The sequence below is a fragment of the Neolamprologus brichardi genome, chromosome 23, assembly GCF_056152115.1.
Source record: "Neolamprologus brichardi isolate AB-2024 chromosome 23, ASM5615211v1, whole genome shotgun sequence".
Lineage (NCBI taxonomy): Eukaryota > Metazoa > Chordata > Actinopteri > Cichliformes > Cichlidae > Neolamprologus > Neolamprologus brichardi.
The window spans coordinates 19,490,392-19,511,998 of NC_142125.1; the positions used below are offsets into that span (position 1 = coordinate 19,490,392).

Below are 21,607 nucleotides of genomic sequence, written 5' to 3' on the forward strand. Positions count from 1 at the left end.
ACAAATAAAATCAAAATATTTAAAGTCACATTTAAACTTATGAGCGTTTCAATCCAATCAATTCCAGGTAATCTAGAACAAACTCAACATTTTGATTTTATTTCATAATTATGTCATTTTCATATATTGAAATTACAAAATTGGGACATTTTAATTTCATCTATATTTTCATCTATATTGAAACTAAGTCATAATTGGCATTTTAATCTAAAAATATTTCTACTTATACAACTTAATTTCAATACTTTGACATTATCATGTCTGTGGTCACATATGGGGACTTTAAATCTCTTCAGTCTGCATAGAGATGTGTGACCTTTAACCTCTGAGTTTATCATTAAAGAAGCTGTATTTCAGTAACTGCTGATGAACGCCTTTCCTAAAAAAGAAAACGTGAGACGTCCAGATGTTTTCTGTAGCCGTCATCCCACCGCAGGCTCCTTTAAAACTGCTGGACTCTGAGACACCTCGGGCTTGGTGTTAAGTAGGCCAGTGGGCCAAAGCCACTTAGAGCCTCCAGCCCCTCTTTACTAATTCATCTGCAGCAATCTGTGTCAGCCTGCAGACCCTCAGACTACACAGTACAGACAGGAAGTGCTAAAAGCCCCATGACACACTGGTTTTCTAACGGACTGATACCTGAGACTCACACTGACAGTTTTCATTACCTGGAGGATCATTTTTAGGCCGTGCAGAGTGTGTGATGCTCCCTATGGAGGAAAAAGACTGACAGAAAACTAATAAATATCTCAATAAATTTATTTTCTTTTGATTTAGCTGGTTTCTGATGTTTTAATGTAGTTTCTTTTTTACATTTTTGTCTCAATTCAGAATTTTAACCTCCTAGGGACCTGGCATCCACATATGTGGACAGCACGTTTTCGGTTGTCTAGACCAAAATACTTAATTTTTCTCTACAAGGGCCTGATGTCCACTAACGAGGACATCATACTGCCACTGTTCTTCTAACGCAATTTAAAACTAATGTCCTCACATGTGGATCTCATTTTTCTCAGAAACAAAAATTAGGTAAAAAGCAAAAATCTGGTAATTCTTTGTTTTTACATTCATCAGGTCCCAATCAACCCAAATAGCAAAGAAAAATTAAAAATGTATGCCATGATAGAGTTTGGGTCTTAGGAGGTTAATCTCCTCATTTTAGCTTAAAAACCACTGACTTTCCACCACACAGCATCCTGACTGCTCCTCTTTCCTCCCTTTAATGAGCCCAAACTGCTGCTGCCAACATCTCATCTGTCTGGAAACCATCCAGAGAGGAGCGTCTCGATTGGTTGGCGGGCACACAGAGGGGGACATTGTTAACCCACTCAACAAACGGCGGCCTGTGTCGGGGCCGACCCCTCCCTCCCTGCCAGGCAGGATGTTGACCCAGCTGCTTCCTGTTTTCCATCACAGCCCTCCAGTTCCCCTCTGCTGGTTCCCAGTATGATGCACCAGCAAAGCGAGGAGATGGTTAGCAGCTGATGAAGCATCAGCTGGTGGTTGAACTGGGAGGTGAGGTCGGGTTTAAAGGAAGAAATACGACAGCTTCAGGCTGCACTGATCTACCTTTGGAGCTGATTTGGGACTTTTATTTACGCCTGAGAAGACCACTGACTAACATCTGCACAGCGATGATGCTTTGTCGTGTTTTATGATGACCGCCCTTAGCTACGATCTGGTATTTTTAGTCTGCTTCCAGGCTGCCGAGGGGTCGTCACAGAAACAGAAACACAAATGTCGACTGAACGAATCTGCGCTGCAAGAAGAGGGAAAGTCCAGATGAGATGAAGCGAAAGCATCTGGGAGCGTGTGGGAGGAACACCTGAACTCAATCAATCCGTCAACGTGTCGTATTTATGAGGCCGAGAGGAAGAGGGAGACAGAGGGCCTCGCTGTGGGTGGATGATACGACTCCATCACGGCCCGACTACATGAAGGCGGAATCTCCAAAATTAGGTCATGAGTTAGAAACCCAACACACCTCCTTTGCTCCACTACAGCTTCACGCTCAATAAAAGCAAACATCCACTAAGTGATTTATTGTTCAGCCACTTAAGGGCAGAGTGAAAGGTTTATACCACCACAGGACACTTTTTTTTTTGTTCTTTTTCTGATGTAGCAAGTCGAAATTCTTGATTTCCAAGACTCTCAAGCTTTCTGAGATTAGAAAGTTAAAATGATCAGATAAAGGTAGAATCATGAGGTAAAGTAAAAAATCTGAGATTAAATTGTCAAAATTATGAGATGGGTTCATCACTTATTGTGATTACTGATTACAAAGTACTCCAGATTATGGAGTATGAAAGACCTCACTCACCACACTTTAAAAGGAAAGCCTTTTTAACATGTAATGGTAATGTAATGATGGTAATAGGCCTGGGCTATATCATACTGTTCACGATAATACCGGTGTAATGTTTGGCAACGATAAGAAAATGAAATATCGTGATAGAATATGGGGAAAGGGCGCATGCGCAGTGCCTTTGTTTACATACGCACATGGCGGCGACGCAGAATGAGAAGAGCGAAAGTGGATCGTTGAATGAAACAGATGAACCAGAACTGGTTTGTAAAAATGCTGCAACTGGTTTGGCTTTCATCCGTCAGATACACAACAAAGCACTATTTTTGGTAGAGCATGCTAGCGGGCCGTCGTTATTACCATGTTTTTTGGAAAATACGGCACACTTAAAATCAATCCTTTGATTTTTCTGAAACTCGAAAGCCGCACCGATTGATGGATTGTCGGAGCATTACGGCTATCGTAGGCAGGAGCCTCGCGGAGTGATACGTACTGTGCTTCAACATAATATTACCGTATTGTGTGTGTATAACCTCTTTTTAAGTTTTGTGGATATTCTACATGGTTATGCTGAGGATATGTCGGCCAATTTCCACTGGAAATGCCTTTTGGTTAAACTGTCAGCAAGAAATTTGCATTTGCACTGTAAATTTTTATATAACTTTAATGCACTTAAAAAAGCTGCTTGTTTAAGTGAAAATACATTGATGTTTTTTTTGCACTAATAAAGTTGTGGAGTTGTAAAGTATTTTGTCTAGTGTCAATTATATCGTCAGTTATATCGTTATCGCAAATTTTCAAATGCATATCGTGATAAATATTATGGTCATATCGCCCTGCTCTAGATGGTAATAATATGATGTAATAATGGTTAAGTTTTAAAAGCGTGTGTTTTGACCTTGGATTGGATTATGTGGAAATGCAACACAGGCAGACTTTGCTTTATTTTAAAGTGTCATGGCTTTTTTTTGTTAATGGGATAAAATATGACAAAGGAAGAGAAAGAAAGGGTGGACCAGATGACAAGGGGGAAATGATTAAATGCTAAATGCGCTGCATGTTTTAACCCAATCACATTTGAAGGATGATTAGAAAAACATGTTATTCTTCCACCTGAAACAAACGGAGGAGAAAAGAAGAGGACAACAGGTGAGATACGAAGGGGAAAAGACAACAGATGGAGTGAAACAGATGGACGAAGACCATGGGAAAAGGAAATGGAGAGCTCCTCTGCTTCGTCATCACTCAGGGAGGAAAAACTTGGAAATGAGAGCAAGTGTCGTGGGACTAAAACTCTCCTCCATCACTCCATCCCTCTGTGCAGAGAAAGAAAGGAAGGAGGCCTTCAAAGTGAGGCGTCAGGACTCCTGGCTCTCTCCAGAATAATCTCCTTCATTAATTCTCTTTCATTTCACTCGTTTGTCTCTATTTTTATGCTCCGCTCTCCCTCAGAAAGATGGGGAACATGTATGAGACGACACATCTTTGTTTCTCTTTATAAAGAGGAATTGTTTAACTTCAACATTTACCTTCAGTTCCGACCTTCAACATGAAGAAGCCAAGGTTGTTTAGCTTTCTAGTGATACACTTTCAACACAAAACTCTCAAGAAGCCACGTCTCTTCAATAATTCAAACATCTGAACTCTATTTGAACAACCCTAAGTATCAGAGTTTTAAGGAATAAAGCAAGAAAAATGATCTCTAAGAGATGGCTGTGCCTCAGGAACTCTAGAACTAAACCAGAACCAAAGATTTTAGATCCTGAATACAAAGAACTAAAGAGCTTTAAGCTATCATAAATACAAGCTACAGTCCCTTAAACATAAAATCTGCAGACTCCAACAGCTTTCACCTGAAAGAAACTAAACGAAACCATGAAACTGAATCCAAGATCTTTCCCTGGATTCAGATTGATGAAATGATTGGATTGAGTAACGTATTATTTTCTTCTTACTTACTCTAGATTGTATTTAACATCAAACTAAACACGCTGCAGACTTTCGTTTATGTCCATCCTACCAGTTAGTTTTAAAGTAATCTCTGTGAGGCTGATGTTTGAATGTAAAGGTCAAGGTGTTTGTAGTTCTAGTATTAAATCACATTTTGAGCATGATTGGGTTACATGCAGGCTAAAATGAGCTAGCCTAAAATCTTTCATCTAGGTTTTTGAATAATCTGGACTGGCAAACATTTTACCTGTAAATTTCCAAGGAAAATAATATGAGAATAAAGCAATAAATTAACAAAATTGAACCTTCAGAAACTGTTTATTACAACTGTACGACTGCCAACCTTTATGAAGTAGAAATAAAATCACACATTATTTGAATAAAGTGGTAAATCTATGAGGAAAAGCTCAAATATTTACAAGAATAAACTCCCAGATTCAGTTGCAAAGAAAAGGTTCTCACCACTTTACAAGATTATAAACTAAAAGATTTTTCCCAATTCTTGATTTTCTAAAGAAAATTTCTGAAAATTAGGTGTACATTTACAAGAATAAACTCACAAATGCACAAAATAAAACTTGTGCTGGTACTGATCCTGAATGTGGCAGTGATTTAGGAGCTACCTTTTAATTGCAAAAAGCTTATGTAAGGAGTAGTTTAAACTAAGTTATAAACAGTTGTTGAAACCAGGTCCCGAACCTTAACCTAATGAATAAAAAATCTTAACGCTGACTCTACTCTAACTTTACGGACTTTAAAGCAGCGGTCCCCAACCCCCGGGCCTCGGACCGGTACCGGTCCGTGAGTCGTTTGGTACCGGGCCGCGAGAGTTGAGGCTCAGGTGTGAAATGTATGGTTTTTCAGGGTTTTTTTATCGGTTTTCAGCGTTATTTTGTTATCGTTTTGATCGTTAACTCGGTTTTCCTGGGTCTTTTCACGTGTGTTATGAAAAAATCTTCTGTTTATCGGTACCGGTACTAGTTTTGTTTTGTTGTATTTATCCGCGACACCTTAAAGGCCGGTCCATGAAAATATTGTCGGGCATAAACCGGTCCGTGGCGCAAAAAAGGTTGGGGACCGCTGCTTTAAAGGCATTTTAACCTGATCCAGAACTCTTTTAATCAATGAAAAATGCAAACCTGAAGGCAAAAAGCAAACAAACTGCTAAACTCAGCCTAAATATTCCCTCAAACTGAGAGACATATTTGTGCTTTTCAAAGGCCACACCACGTCAGTGTGTTTAGATGAAGGCAGCTGGAAGACAGAAACATGGCGACAGAGACACAACAGCAGAAAACAAGATAACAAAGACAGGTCTCTAAGATCTGAAAACCTGCTCCAACAAGGTCTCCGAGTTGCAGCCGAGGTCAAACTGAGGGTTTCAGACATGCACAGTGAAAAATACAAAAAGGGAAATGTAGAGTTTTTAAAAAAAGACAAAATGAGGCAAATAAAAACAGCTGGACTTTATTTAATATTTAGACGTTTCGTCTTGGATTTTAACACCAACAGAAGTGCTACGATTACAGCTCAACTTTATCCAGAGAGACAGAGATTTTGTGCTTAAATGAACTCTAACAGGACAAACTGAGATCAGCCTGTTGTCAAAACATTGCGATTCCAGACTGAAGCTGACATGGACGAGTTACCTGGAACACAACTGAAACTGAGCGCGCTCCAAATGTCTATAAAAAGGCAGAGATCTGCTCAGAAGGGACAACAAAGCGAGACAGTCGGGGTATAAATGAGGTGCGCCTCGGATGGTAATCCATCTGGAATTGATGTTGGCTTCAGTCAACTAAACATTCAGAAGTTTGGACTCGATAAACCAGCAACACAAAAAGAGTCTGGGCCTCTACAAAGACTAAAACCAGCTCTCTGCTGGAGCACTGGACCGTTTTCCAGAAGCAGGTAATACTAATAAATATTACTTCATCCTAAATCACAGCACTGACACTCTGTCTTTGTTTTGTTCCAGAAACTCTTTGAGGACCTTCTTTTAACCCTGATCTCTTCCTTTTATTAGTTTGTGGAGAACATCAGCCAAAGATTTGGGGATTGGAGCCAGAAATATGCAGGCCAATGAGATTCAACCAGCAGATTAATTAGTAATTATTAGCTGCAGCTTAACTAAAGTGCTTAACTATATCTATAAAGTTTCAAAGAATAGTGAAAACAATCATTTTTAAAACTTCTCATATATCAAGCAGGCTGAAAACTACAAACAAGTGTAAAATTACAGGTAACACCAAAGCTCCAACCCCCAGGTCAAGGTGCCAATACCTGCAGTTCCTCTGATGTCCATTTGAGGTTGACTCTAAAAGTGAGTCAATCCCCACAGACCCCAGTGTTAAAAATATCCAATTATAGCAAAGCAGAAATAAACATGTTGTTGTGTGACTAATTGTACAAAAAGACTGTTTAAGTAGCCTGTGCTCCAGTTTTGAAGAGTGAAATTTCAGTATAGCAGAGTATTTATTTATGCTATTGTATAAGGAGGCTAAATAACAAAAATATGCAACTGATTCAATCAATTTTACATAATTAAGACAAAATCATTTCCTTTCAGTAAATTTCTTTTGTTTTAGGGTCTAAAAGTTCTAAAACTTAACCTTAAATGCAAAGCATCCAACGACTAAACCAAACCATGGATTTGGTGACTTCTGAGACTCCTACTTTACACTCTGTGTTGTTTGCTTTCATCTCAAACTAAATCAGCTTACATGATTTAGAAAAACAAGACAGCTGCTGCAGCACAGCTGGAAGCAGGCCAGAGGGATGGAGGGATAGAGGATGGATGGACAGACGGAGACATGAGAAGAGAGTGTAAATGAAGAGACAGATGATGTAACAACAGGAAAAATGCAGTGACTGATGAAGAGGAGGGCACAGAGGTTAGGGAGGGGGAGGCCGCTTCAAACAGATGAAGAATGCAAGAAGATGAGGGAGCATCAAGGAGGACGGATAAAAGAGCAAAGAGGCAATAAACAGCAGCTGGCAACCGGCCAACACACTTCTCTCTAACACACACAGCAGTTCTTTGTGTTGTGTTTCAACACGCGACGCCGCTACTTCAGGCCTGTCGTGTGCCGCCGCCACAATGATGACGCCTCACGGAGCAGGAAAACCTCACCCAGTATCATATCTGTCCCTGTGATGTTTTTGTTGTTACACAGATGCAGCTTGTTTCCTCATCAAGAATCAGAGGTGAAAAAAAACAAACAAAAACCCCCCAAAACAAATACTAAGTCAGACAATATGGAAACCCATCAGTGCCAATCATATAACAAAAAAAGGTTTAAAAAAAAAAGTACTCATACTGAGTCAACATTTTTATGTTTGAAATGATCATTTTTCTTAATGATCCACTTTTTTTCCATTTTAAATTATACATTTTAAATTTATTTGGCTGTTGGGATGGCTGTTTTCCCTTATTTATACCCAACTTCGTATTTATTTATTTTTTTATAACTGACACTTTATTTGCAGATGATACTTACAAATGTGGAGTTTTTAATTTGTATTCTGTAGGCTCTTTACCTAACAACCTATCAAATCACAAAAACCATATGTAACAAATTGATGCAATATACAAGTACCAAATCAGATATCCCAACAAAAAAAACATTAACATTATCTCATCTCTCAATTTTTCCTTTATGTCACATTAAATGTTTTTGCTCCTAATGCTGACAGTGAAATATGAAATGAAAAGTAAAACTATGATCTTAAACTACTATGGACCACTTTATCTCATTGTTATGGTTTCTTTTGACAGGCCTGAGCTTCCATGACTCACTGTCTTTAAGGCGAAGGACTTGGCTGGCTGGTTATTTGTTAATTTGTATATCTGTTAAATTGGCTGCTGCCCGACTTTGTGTTTATCATATAAATGTGAAACCAAACTGTCCAGCATGATGTCAGGACTGTAAAGAGTAGGAAGCGGTGGCCGGCGAAAGAGCTGGTCATAAAATCAGACTTCATTGTCTCTGCCAGCAGCCAGACTCGGACTCGACCTCTAAGTGACCGTCCGCCACTTGCTACCCGCACAAACTGGTCAGCCAAAACCTGGCCTCAGTTGGCTGGTAACTGCTGGTAATTACAGCGCACTGATGCCAAACACCCACTGACACCCGGCGGCTTTTGGCCCGGATTGATGCTGGCACCAAATTGCTGCAGCTGTGACACTTGAACACTCAAATTCTCTTTAAATAAGCTGTTTCTTCATCACATGTAGATTAGTTTGTTTCCATCAGAGACGATCAAGGTCAAGACCCAACATGTGTGAGGGCACATCGCCCGCAGGCTACTGAGCACGCCCAGCAGACCTCAGTTCAGGTTCAGAAGCAAATGAGACGTCAGTCAGCCTGGACTAGGTTTTAACAGGAAATCAAACCATTAAAGGTGGAGCACAGCAAAGTTCAACCCAATTTTCTTGGTTTTGGCTGCTGTTACTACACAGCAGTATAATCAATGGTTTTAAATCATATTTCTCTGGTGGTTTATTATAAGAAAAAACTCACTAGATAAATACTAATATTTTTAAAGTATAATGTGGTTTCCCCTCCCAAAAAAAGTAAAAACATTTATGAGTAAATGCCAAAAAAAAATTCTTTAAAACAAAGACAAATCTGTTTCAAAACATTTTAAATTTCATGTCCTCCAGGTTATAAAACTATTAGAACAACAACACTGATTTAATTCTTTAATCTCTGGAGGTGTTGTTCAATTCATTTCAGCTGAATGATTCAGAGAAGCTCAAACACTGAAGAAAATGTTTAAAAAGTAAGATTGTCAAACATTCTCTGAGCTCTGCAAGCCACTTTGCAACCCAGCTGTCTGATGTTTTTATAGAGGTTTATTTGCTTTCTTTATTATAGTCCACATGCTACGCTAGCCACAGTAAATACAGCTAATCCACCAAAATCAGGCTTTGCACATTTACTTAGGTGTGTTTGTCAGCCCACTATGACCAGTAAAGCCAGTTTGGTGCTGGCTTTTTGTATGTCGTAACCTGGTTTCACTGAGTAATCTCAAACCAATATCATGGTGACATCACAAGAAGCTCAAGCTTCATGTCAAACTAGTGGCGTGCGCCCTGGAGCATGCTTGGAATGTGAGCGTGTGAGGAAGCCGTCCAGAAAGTAGCTTCTGATGGCAAAAAGGTGACGTTGCTGTACTGTTCTTGCACGCTTCGCCGCACCTCATCATGCCTCAGCTACAAAATACAAACGCTCCTGCACGATGATATCTCACAAACGGGAATGTAACATGTTGTCAAGCCACCAAACAACCAACGTCAAAACACCGGCGTACACTGATTACTCTGATTCACGCTCTCGATAAGACCTGATGTATTCACAGTCAAATACACAACAGCCTCATTATTATTGTTTCTGTTACAAACTCAAAGGTCTTTTTATGCTTTAGAAAAAAATGACTGCAGTTAGGTTTTTTGAGTACAGAGTAAAAAGATGCCTAGACAAAAAATAGATAAATTACACCATATGAAATGTTTTCATTTAGAAAGCATATGCAAATGCCTACGTTTGCTTATGTTTTCTAATTAGGAGTCTTTCATTTTATTTTGCTACTGAATGTTTACTTTGGAAGGTTGGGTCCTCCATATACTGTTTTTTTTTAACTGGTTGTACAGGTTCAGCATTTCAGTCGTTTCTCTGATGAAGTCTGGCATGTTTGTTTGTTCAGCTTCTGCTTGTTTGCTTATTTTTTCTGACTGTGGAGTGAAACAAAACAAATATGGTTTAAATTGGTTTTAATAATTGATTATTTGGTTGATAAACTGATTAGCTTTGCATTCTTTTTTTTAAATTAACTGTTACATAAGTATAAGAAAAAGCAGCCGATCTAAGAGCCTGATACAGACGACTGAAAACTGATTTTCACTTCCACACGTGATGTCTTTGACGGTGGCGGTGTGTTAGTTATAGTTTTAACGTCAGCTGGGAGACACCCCGAGGTCAGCTCAGAATCCACTTACACAATAAAAAGCTTCTAAAGCTTTACAATGACAAACATGTCATCAATACCCAGGTAATCTCTCCTACGTACGGAGGGTCTAAGCTGCCAAAATACTGTGGGTGTGTGGGTGTGTGTGGGTGTGTGTGTGTGGGTGTGTGTGTGTGTGTGTGTGTGTGTGTGTGTGGGGGGGGGGGGGGGGGGGGGGGGGAGATAAGAGATAAAGCATTACATTACAAGCATTAGGAGAGGGCATCGATTCAAAGTGTGTACTTTTATTTACAGCTATAGTTTATAGGTAAACTATATAAATACATGGAACATTTTATAAAGTTAATAAATATATTTATGTCACTTTTTTGGGTGCATTTAATAGCACTTCATGCTAAAGCATGTAATTAAGTAAATAAAGAAAGAGAAAATAAAGAAAAATAAAAAATAATACAGAGCTGTTATAATTTTGGGCACATATTTCTTTTAATTTCACCATTCCTTTATTATACTTTTGATTCTGGCTGTGTTGGCCCTCCATACCACGCTCCTTCAGGTGGAAACGTTGCGTCTGCTGTAGTCTTAGGTCTCGTTTGTTTGACTTGGCGTCCCCCACGAGCCCACCAGCACTCGTAAACAAAACTCGTGTGTGGTTTGTTTACTCGACAGGACGCTGACAGGCTTTCATCACACAATATTTCCTCCTTCTGTGGAGTTTTACCAGCTTCATGTCAGATCAGAGTGAAGATTAAAAACCAGAAGTTTTTTTTCTATACTTATCAGGTTATTCTGTGTGAAAACTGATATTTCTGTTTATGTGTGGCTTGCTTGCTTGCTTGATTTTCGCGTTAGAATGAGACTCCTAAACTGAAACTTCTTCTAAGCCACACTGAAAACGGGTGAAACAGCCATGAATAGATGATCTTTGCTGCAAATACACTAATGACACCATTGTCTTAACATGCACACACCGCGGGGATCATGGGTGGAGCGCTGTTTGTAGCCTGAGGGCAGGGTGTACATGTCTATAGGAGTGTGTATGTGTGTGTTTGTTGGGGGTTAAACCGTCGTCTGACTGTGACAAATCAGAGTAGCGCCGGCTCATCAGTCACACACAACATCAGATTATCGCAGCGTTCGCCCTTCATGCCATTTTTCTTCTCCTCCTCCTGCTGCTGTCTGCACCATCATCTTTGTCTTTCTGACTTCATCTGGAGTTCAGCCGTCAGATTCAACAAAGAACTGCAGCCAAAAATTTTAATGTTTGGACTACACAAAGCCTAAAATGAGCTCTCTGTTGTAGCACTGCCCTGTTTAAACCCAATAAATCTAAATACATCATAAATTACAGCACCGGCTCCATTATATTTCTTGCCCAGATTGTTCTATATACACAGTTGTGTCTCAGAAACCCTTTTTTTGTATTTTAGCTTTGGTTTGACATGACTTTAGGGAAAGATTGTGGGAAAATCTAGCCATAAATAAAAACCAAACAACCACAAAACTAAACTCAGAATGGGTTTTTAACCAACTTACGGATTAATTAAGAAAACAACCAGAAGACTCACTGATAATTATTAGCTCAACAGAGTTCAATTTTTCTGGTGTCAGGGAAATACTATTTTAAAATCAGGTATCCAGAGAGGCAGTTGAATGAAAGGAAGGACTCAGGGTACCTGGTTAGCAGCGACTGGGCTTTCACTATAAGAGCAAGAAGATCGGGGGCGCTAGTGAGCAGCGGTATGATGTAGACGTGCTTTTCAGAGCTCTCCACCAAAACTCAGATTTTTTACTCAACACCACCATACATTCTTACACAGGCGGATATTTTCTGCGGGTGAATGTTTCCAGGCTGATCTACGCTGTCCATTTTTGCGCAATGAGACCGAAAACGAACCCTCCGAGCAAGAATAAAACCATCGAGGGCTATGTTAGCAACACCGCTAGCGGGGCTAATGCTAGCACCAGTAGCCCTACCGCACCAGAGGCTGGCCCCCACGAAGACAGAACCTACACCCTATGCAAGGAGATGTGTTGGGAAATGGCCACGTCTATAATGGGGAAGACTGATGAGCGGTTTGATACTTTTGAGGCTAGATTTCAGTCGCTCCTTTCGGAGCAGAAAGAGATGAAAAACCGCATGGAAATTCAAGAACAAGCAACGTGTGCCTTGGACGAGCGCGTAGAAGCGCTAGAAGCCAAATGTTCGGACCTAACTCAGCACGCCAACCAACTCAAAATCAAACTCCAGGACTTAGAGGCCCGCTCCCGCAGACACAATATCAAAATTGTCGGCATACCTGAGGACGAGGAAAAAGGTATGCCCACTGACTTTGTTTCTAGGCTTATCCCTGAGTTGCTGGGAAAGGAGCACTTTCCACATCTGATAAAAGTTGATCGTGCACACCGCGCACTGCAAGCGAAACCAACTGCTGGTGCTAAACCACGCACTATTCTGGCCCGCATTCATCATTTTCAGGAGAAGGAGCTGATCCTGCGTCGCTGTAGGATGCAAAAAGGCTGCGAGTATAAAGGAAACAAGGTGATGATATTTCCGGACTACACCAACGAAGTGATGAACCAGCGTCGCGCTTTTAATGGTGTGATGCAAACCCTGCGCAGTGATGGAATCAAGCACACACTACGTTACCCGGCAAGGCTCTATGTATACTGGCGTGACGGACAAGCACCGTCAATCTTCAATGACGCAGATGAGGCGGCACGCTGCATTAAAGGACATGGGTCGACTATGAGAAATTAAGGTCTCAGTGTAAGGTAACTGTAGTGGTTCTGGCTGCAGGAATGCCTGACTAATATTAAGACTTCCAACTTTAAAAGACACCATGCTGAGAACTGGCTTTGGACTTTCAAGTACAACATTATACCAACAACTTTAGATGAGACATCCTTACTGGTGTAACATTTTCTCAGTGAATGATGTTTGCTTTTTCTATTACATGGTGGTGGTAATTCACAGCACTTTTATGTTTTTATTCTGAGTGGTGGGCGTGAAGATATCTTGCCATTTGCCCGGCAGCTCCCTTCGAAGTGAAGAGGGGGTGTTATGCGTCAGGTTCCGGGGGACGCGTTTTTGGGGGAAAGGGTGGGTTATGTTTTGATTTGTTCTTGTTCTACAGCTCATGTGCACTAGTTCCATTACTGCCAGTTTATGACTTTCTGTCATTTTGTATGAACAATGTCACTCCTTATCATTTTTCTTTTTTTCATTTTTCCCCACTGTAATGGCTAGGTCACAGGCTAATATACAAATGGGAAACAGGGATTTGCAGCTTGTATCATGGAATGTTAGAGGACTTGGTTCAGTTGTCAAAAGGGGTAAAGTATTTAAACATTTGAAATCTCTATGTGCAGATGTAATTTTTCTGCAAGAAACCCATATAAAATCTACAATGCGGCATGTTTTAAAATGTAACTGGATATCTCAAATATATCAGTCACCCTTTACATCACATCCCAGGGGGGTAGCCATACTATTTAAGAAAAATGTCCCATTCCAACTAAAATCTGTAATCAATGATCCTCAGGGACGATACATAATGGTTTCAGGGATGATAGCTTCTCTCCCATTAACCCTACTAAATATTTACGGTCCAAATACAGATGAGCCTATGTTTTTCAGAAAGATGTTTGACTTGCTACCGGATGATACTGACTCAAATATAGTAATAGCAGGAGATTGGAACTGCTACTTAGACCCTTACCTTGATCGGCTGTCAACTCGCCCTCCCCCAGAGATTGCCTCTGTGCGGCTTCTGAATAATCTTTCTAAAGCTAGAAACTTAGTGGACATTTGGAGACTTCAACATCCCACTGATAAAGATTACTCCTTTTACTCTGGCGTCCACAAATCCTACAGTCGAATTGATTATTTTTTGGTCAGTTCAAGCCTTATTTCTCAAATTTCAAATTCCAGATATCATAATATTTTGATTTCTGATCACAGTCCCACAGCTATATCACTGAGTCTAAGTTTGCCTAAAGTGAACTATTCCTGGCGTTTCAATCCAACCCTTCTCAGTGACGAAAAGTTTATTAAATATATTACGCCCAAACTCAAGGACTTTCTTGACTCAAATGACAACGGAGAGGTCTCTGATTCAACACTGTGGGAAACATTAAAAGTCGTAATGCGTGGCGAAATTATTTCCTATAGCTCAGGCCTCAAAAAGGAAAAGACGAAGCGACTTTCTGAAATTAATAGTGCCATTCCTCGTCTAGAAAGGGCTTACCAGAATTCTAAATCACCTGAGGATTACAGAGAAATATTAAAACTCAAATACGAATACAATGCAATTATGAGTGACCAGGTTACCAATCTACTACTGAAGCTGAAACATAAACATTTTGAGATAGGAGACAAACCCAGGAAATTGCTAGCGCAACAACTAAAAGGAACACAAGCTTCGAGAGCAATTCACAAAATAAGATCTAAATCTGGTGCTTTTCTAACAAACCCTATAGAAATTAATAAGCGCTTCAGAGAGTTCTATCAGGAGTTGTACTCTTCCCAGCTGAATGTAACACAGTCTGCCTTGAATGATTTTTTTGATTCTCTCAGTCTGCCTAGGCTAAATGAAGCTGCCAGAGATCAACTCGATTCGGACTTTACATTGCAAGAAGTGGTAGCTGCTATTAAGTCATTTGCATCTGGGAAGGCTTCAGGCCCTGACGGTTTTGGCGTAGAATTTTATAAGAAATTTTGTGATGGTCTTGCTCCATTCTTGCTTAGGATGATGCGTGATTCTAAAAACAGGGGCGTACTACCCCAAACTCTGTATGAAGCAAATATTTCGTTAATCTTGAAGAAAGGCAGAGATGACTCCGATCCTGCTAACTTTAGGCCAATTGCTCTTCAAAATTTTGATCGAAAGGTGATAACCAAAATTTTAGCAACTAGACTGAACAAGTACCTGACCTCCATTATTCACCCTGATCAAACAGGATTTATCCCTGGCAGACTTTCTTTCTTCAACGTTAGGCGTCTTCTGAACACCATCTATTCTGACCATGGTAGTTCGGGAGGAGCAGCAATTTTGGCTCTTGATGCACATAAAGCCTTTGATCAGGTTGAGTGGTTTTATATGTTCGAGTCATTACGGAAGTTTGGGTTTGGTGAAATATTTATATCTTGGGTAAAATTAGTATACGCAAATCCAATCTGTTCAGTTCTCACAAATGGAGAGAGGTCGGCGCCATTTCCTTTGCAGCGCTCTGTTCAGCAGGGCTGCCCCCTGTCTCCTGCTCTATTTGCTCTGGCATTAGAGCCCCTTGCGATTAAGATAAGAGCACATCCAAAAATACAAGGGCTCTTGGTCGGGGGTGTTGAAACTGTTATTAGTTTGTACGCAGACGACATACTATTATACCTGCGTAATGCAGAAGAATCTGTACCATCCCTTCTTAATCTGGTCACCTCATTTGGCAAAATTTCAGGATATACAATTAACTGGGTTAAGAGTGAACTTATGCCTTTATCTAAAACCGGTTCGCCGAGTTTTCTTTGTAATGTTCCCTTCAAAATAGTTAACGACCATCTCACATACCTTGGATTAACTGTTCCTAAAGATCTCAAATTAATTTTTAGCTTGAACTTTGCTGAATTCTTATCAACATTAAAGCATAACATCGAGTCATGGAAAATTCTTCCCCTATCTATGGTCGGTCGTATAAATTCCATAAAAATGGTCTCTCTTCCTAGATTTCTGTATCTTTGCCAAAATCTTCCTATTTATCTCACTTCCTCTTTCTTTAAGGAGTTGGACTCAATTATTACTTCTTACATATGGAACAACAAGAATCCTAGGATTTCAAAACTACATCTACAAAAATCCAAATTGGAGGGAGGTCTGAGTTTACCAATATTTAAACATTATTACTGGGCTGCAAATCTAAGAGCCTTGACCTTCTGGCAATAGACATCCTCAGATCTTGGTGATTTCAACATCCCCCTTTGGGTTAAAATGGAGGCTGGCATTGTAAGGGACTCCTCTCTAGAGGCCCTGCTTTTCTCAAAAGTAGGGAGGGCTGAGAGTCTTAAGAAACTGGGGTTTGTTCCGAAACAATCTGTGCGGATTTTAAACCAAGTTAGAGGTTTTTTTGAACTGCCAAACTCCTCTGTGGAGGCACCAATATGTGATAACCATGCCTTTTTGCCTCCTTGGGATGATAAATCCTACTATGTTTGGAAGGGGAAGGGCTTGATCAAATTCAAAGATCTTTATATAGATGGAAAATTTGCATCATTTAATCAGCTTAAGCAAAAATTTGATTTACCGCACTCACATTTTTACCGTTACCTACAAGTCAGGCATTTTATGCAATCCAGTATGAAGAATTACCAAGATGTTCCACATGAACATAACCTTTTTAAGGTGTTCCTGAGCCCTCCTTACTCCAAACACTTGATTTCTACAACTGTACATTTGTTTGATGACAGCATTGAAGTGCAGACTACGAGGATAAGAGACGCTTGGAGGGAGGAATTGGGCATAGAAATATCAGAATCATTGTGGGACAAATGCCTATCAAAAATTCATTCCTGCTCTGTTAACAGCAGACATCAATTAATACAATTTAAAATTGTCCATCGGCTACATTATTCCAAAGTTCGGCTACACAAAATTTATCCTTCAACTTCCCCCATATGTGACAGATGTAAAACATCAGAGAGCACATTGGCTCACGCTTTCTGGCATTGCCCCTCATTGACCAATTTTTGGTCCAAAATATTTGATTGGTACTCTAAAGCTTATGGGATTTTCATCTCACCCAATCCAGAAATTGCAGTTTTTGGCTGTGTACGTTCCAGAACTATCCCTGCGACTGTGCGGGTGCCAATCGACCTCGGAATGATGATTGCGAAAAGACTTATTCTAAAGGAATGGAAGTCCGCTGCTCCTCCCTCCTTCAGTGTCTGGCTCAATGACATGTTATCAGTCATTCAACTGGAGAAAGTTCGATACCTGCAAACACCTGCAGCAAATGTTTTCTCAAAATCCTGGACTCCGTTTTGTACTCACCTTGAGAAAGCTCACGTTGTATAAACATGTACCATGGCACTGTAATTTCCCTGTTTATTACATATTCATGACATTTAATTCATTATGGATACTGGTAGTTTCTAATTTTAATGTTTTCTTTCTTTTGTCTTTCCCTATTGATTATTATTATTGTGCTATTTCTTGTCCTATTATCTCAGCGCCTGAGCTGTATTTGTTTGTTGAGGGGTTTTCTATGCTGAAAAAATTAAAATAAAATATTGAAAAAAAAGAGCAAGAAGATCAATAACAGGTAAGTTCATTTCCTTGGACAGGGTGAAATAACGTCTATGTTTACAGCTACTTGCCTTGTTCAGTTTTTCTATGGGATCAATCACGATCCCGGATGAACCCCCAATTAATGTAACACCCTTCTTCTGCAGAGGTGAAGAGAAGCAGTCAAGTTGCACTTGAGTTTATCTACTTAACTTTTTTTAGCTTCCCAGATCAACCCCCAATTAATGGTAAATGACAATGGACAACTTATTTTTAAATGCCTTTCTACTCTACCTGAGCACTTAAAGTGCTTTATACAATATGCCTCATTCATATAATAACTTTTTTTCCTATGCTTAAATGTTTTCTATCCGACATTCACGCATATTCACACTCATCAGAGAACAACCTGGGGTTTAGTATCTTGCCCAAGGTATATTTGGTATTCTGACTGGAGCAGTAATAAGGGATTGAACCACCAACCTTCTGATGAGTAAACAACCTTCTCTACCTCCTGAGTTACACCCACCCTAAATATGTACCACCCCAGCTTTGCAGGGGTGAAGAGAAGCAAGATAACCAGATTTATCAAGCTCATTTTCTGCTCAATAAAAAGCTAAACTACAAAACAAAACTTCCTATAGAGCAAAAAAAGGGAAAAGAAAGCTAAATTAAAGAAATAAGGCTCACTAAATGTAACAAACTTGAGTGAACACAGATGGATATCATGTTATTACAATCTGGTTAAAACCAAAACGGTTTTAAGTAATTAAGATGTGGTTAATTCCACTAACAGACCTTCCAAGAAGTCTGTGGACAGCTTATCCAAAAAAATGGTCACAAAACCCCAACAATATCACAACCACCAAAACACTAATACAGAGTCTTTGCAAACCAATAGGTTGCATCACAGTGGCTACTTCCATTTTTATACACAGGTCTGTGGCATTTCCTGATATTTATTTGTTTTATTTGATCATAAACCCTTTAGAAAGTAGCTTTAAACCAAGCAGGAAAATACTTTCCACTGTTTTCAAGCATTGTTACAGAGACCAAACAATTAATCCAGGAACTATAACTGGCAGTAAATACTCCTTATTTGCAGGAGACCCACTAAAAGCCTGTTTCTTGTGACAAATGAAGCCACATGTGGAAGAAATTACGTTAAAAAAGAGAACTATTTACAGCCCCTTTAACGTCTCTAAAAACTGGCTTTATGAGCCTTTAAAGTAGCTGGGAAATAAGGGGATGCAAGGTCATATATTTTCAAATTATGTCAAGAAAAAGCAATATTTTGGAAATATTTCTAGTGTTTTGTTGGCTGTATTTTAACTCAATTGTTGGTTTAAATGCTGTTTTTAATATCTTTTCCGATATTTGCTGCTGTGTGTTAAATTTAAACCTTTAAAGTTGTGCTAAAGCTCCTGTATGTATAAAGTTTGGATTGATATCTGCTGATGGATTCCTGCACGTGCTTCTGTTTCCGTTTGTTTTTCCAGCTGTGGTGAGCTACATTATTCAAAAGTGTCAGAGTAGTAAAGCTGCTTTTCAATTTAAACCCTCACTCGTAAGTTTGGTGAGGACAGCTGTGTGTTTGCATGTGTCACCGCTAATTAAACCTGTCTGACTGGTAAGGACACACCTGCTCACACGCAGACACACACACACACACACACACACACACCTTGTTTCTGTCCTTCGATGAACAACTACATTTATTTTCCAAAACAAACAGTTATTCCTCGTGTTTGCAGGACGTGTCCACCCTTAAAGGGACACGCCACTGAATTTTCTAATAAAAACCGAGCAGATTCAGATAAATTCTTCTTCATTAGTCAGCAGAGTCGACAGCTTTCATAAGAGGTGCTTTAGGGTTTCCACATTTTTCATTTGAGCTCAAAATCCCCCGAGTTTGACTGCTCAAGTTTCGGGCCTGCAGGCTGCTGCTGCCGCCATCCCAAAGAGATCATTAGAGGGGGGAAGGATGGAGGCAGGGGAGGAGCGTGGGAGCAGGGAAGATAGAGGGAGGTGGGAGAGGAAGCAAAGAAAGGATGAGAAGGTGGTGATGAAGGAACAGGAGGGATGTAGGAAGAAGAGAGGTAACAGAGTCTTTGCCATAAGTATATGCGGAGCAGTTGCGGTCATCCCCAAAGCCTGTTCTGAGCTGGATAAAACCCCAGGATGGTGGTGGGGAAGGAAAGGAGGAAGGATAGGAGGTGTTCCCACACTGGATCCTGAGCCAGTAAATCAGAGTTTCACAGGAAAAGCCATCCATACTGGAGGATACCTAAATATATAACACACAGAAGCATTCCCTGCAAACACATTACATCACTCGGTCATAAATTGCTAAGTTGCAGAATCACCCGCTTGTGGCACTGTGACAACATCGCTGTGTGGTCACAAAATGACCACAGTTATTTTGTGGCTTATATTTTAGGGCTTGGTTTTAGACTGGGTTTGAACTGGTTTTAGACTGGTTTCTGACATGGTTTTGAACTCTTTTTTAAAAAAGTGGTTTAAACTGTTTCCTGGGCTTGGTTTGCACCAGTTTAGCCTGGCTTCTGATGTTTTGTGAAGTTCTTTTAATCTGGTTTTGTTCTGTTTTCTGACTTGATTTGCACTGGTTTTGGTTGGTTGGTTAGCTTGGTGTCTGACAAGTGGCCCCATAGTGTAGTGGGTTACACATTCACCTAACAAGCAAAAGATCCTCCTGTTTGAATCCAGGAGAAGACAAAAAGGCCTCTGTGCACTCCTAAAAAAAGTTGAGGAACATTTAGGAATTGCCAAATAAAACATGTGGAGTTACCCGTTGTGAAGTTGTTTTAGCCTGACTCCTGATCTTATTCTGAAGTTGTTTTAAACTGGGTACAGACTGGTTTTGTTCCGATTTTTGACGTTATTTTGTTTTGGGGCAACTGCTTTTTGAGTGTTTTCTGAATTCTGCAATTGCTTGGTCTAAGACTGCTTTTTTGGACTTGACTTTAGGCTGGCATCTTGAATTGTTTTGTTTTTACTTTAATTTTGGTCTTCTGTCTCTACATGTAATCCAGTCTGACTGAATGAGGTTGAGATCAGGAGCTTTTACATTGTTGGTTTTGGCCTAAACAGCCTTCAGTTACAGAAAAAAATGTGTTTGATTACAATAAAGAAAACAGTTCTCCTGAGATCCAAAGCAGGATAAAAATAGATAAGCAATATCCAGAGAATGTGATGAAGGAAAAGGAGGAAAGATAGGGGGAAATGAAGGAGAAAACAACTTTAAAGCACCACTGAAAACAATAAAGTCTGATACAAACACGCACAGAGAGAGAGAGAGCGAATGTGTGTGTGCGTTTAACCTTCATACCTGAGATTAATGACTGTGGGGTTTTTATTAAAAAAACAAATCTCCTGGTATTGTGAGTATTTCCTCCAGATGTGTGTGTTCATTTCGCTCTCTCTCTCTCTCTCCCTCTCACACACACACACACACACACACACACACACACACGATCTGATTAAAGCTGCCTGAGGGAAAACCAGGAAGTGGCGGCAGGAAGAGGATGGCAGGCGACCAACCATGGACGAGTCGAGACAAAGAGGCCGTGTTGTGATTGGACAGAGCTGATGAGATTGTAAACAAAGACAAGTTAAGCTTCCAGGCGTCGTCGAGCCAAATGTTTGAGGGGAAACCTGAAACTGTTTGATCAGACGTGGTTGAACAGACCAGGGGTGTTTCAATATGTCGACGTGTAGCTTTATGGCCGACCTATCAACGTTTCAGATGCTGACACTTAAATCACTTCAGCCCCTTTCAGTACATTATCTGTAACTGATCCTGATTAGAGGAAGTGATCCGAGCTGGAAGCATCTGTAACTCTTCACTAAAACTAAAACTTCCAACTTCCTTCAGTAATCCTACAAAACTTCAGCAACACTTGCAGTTCCTTCACTGCTAACAACTAAACACAGCTTTTAATTAATTTTATTAATATAGAAATCAGCCCTAAAACTCTTTCATCACATTCATTTGACCTGCCACTTCAACTTCCTTTAGCAATGATCTTCCTTTCAAACAACACTTTGCTAGTCTCATATATAAACAGGGACCAGCATTGGCTCCAGA

General features: G+C 40.0%; 1 protein-coding gene across 7 annotated transcripts in view; it reads right to left on the minus strand.

The window, feature by feature from the left end:
• agap1 (ArfGAP with GTPase domain, ankyrin repeat and PH domain 1) overlaps positions 1 to 21,607 on the minus strand; it is a 185,051-nt gene that overhangs the window by 100,035 nt on the left and 63,409 nt on the right. The window lies entirely within an intron of this gene.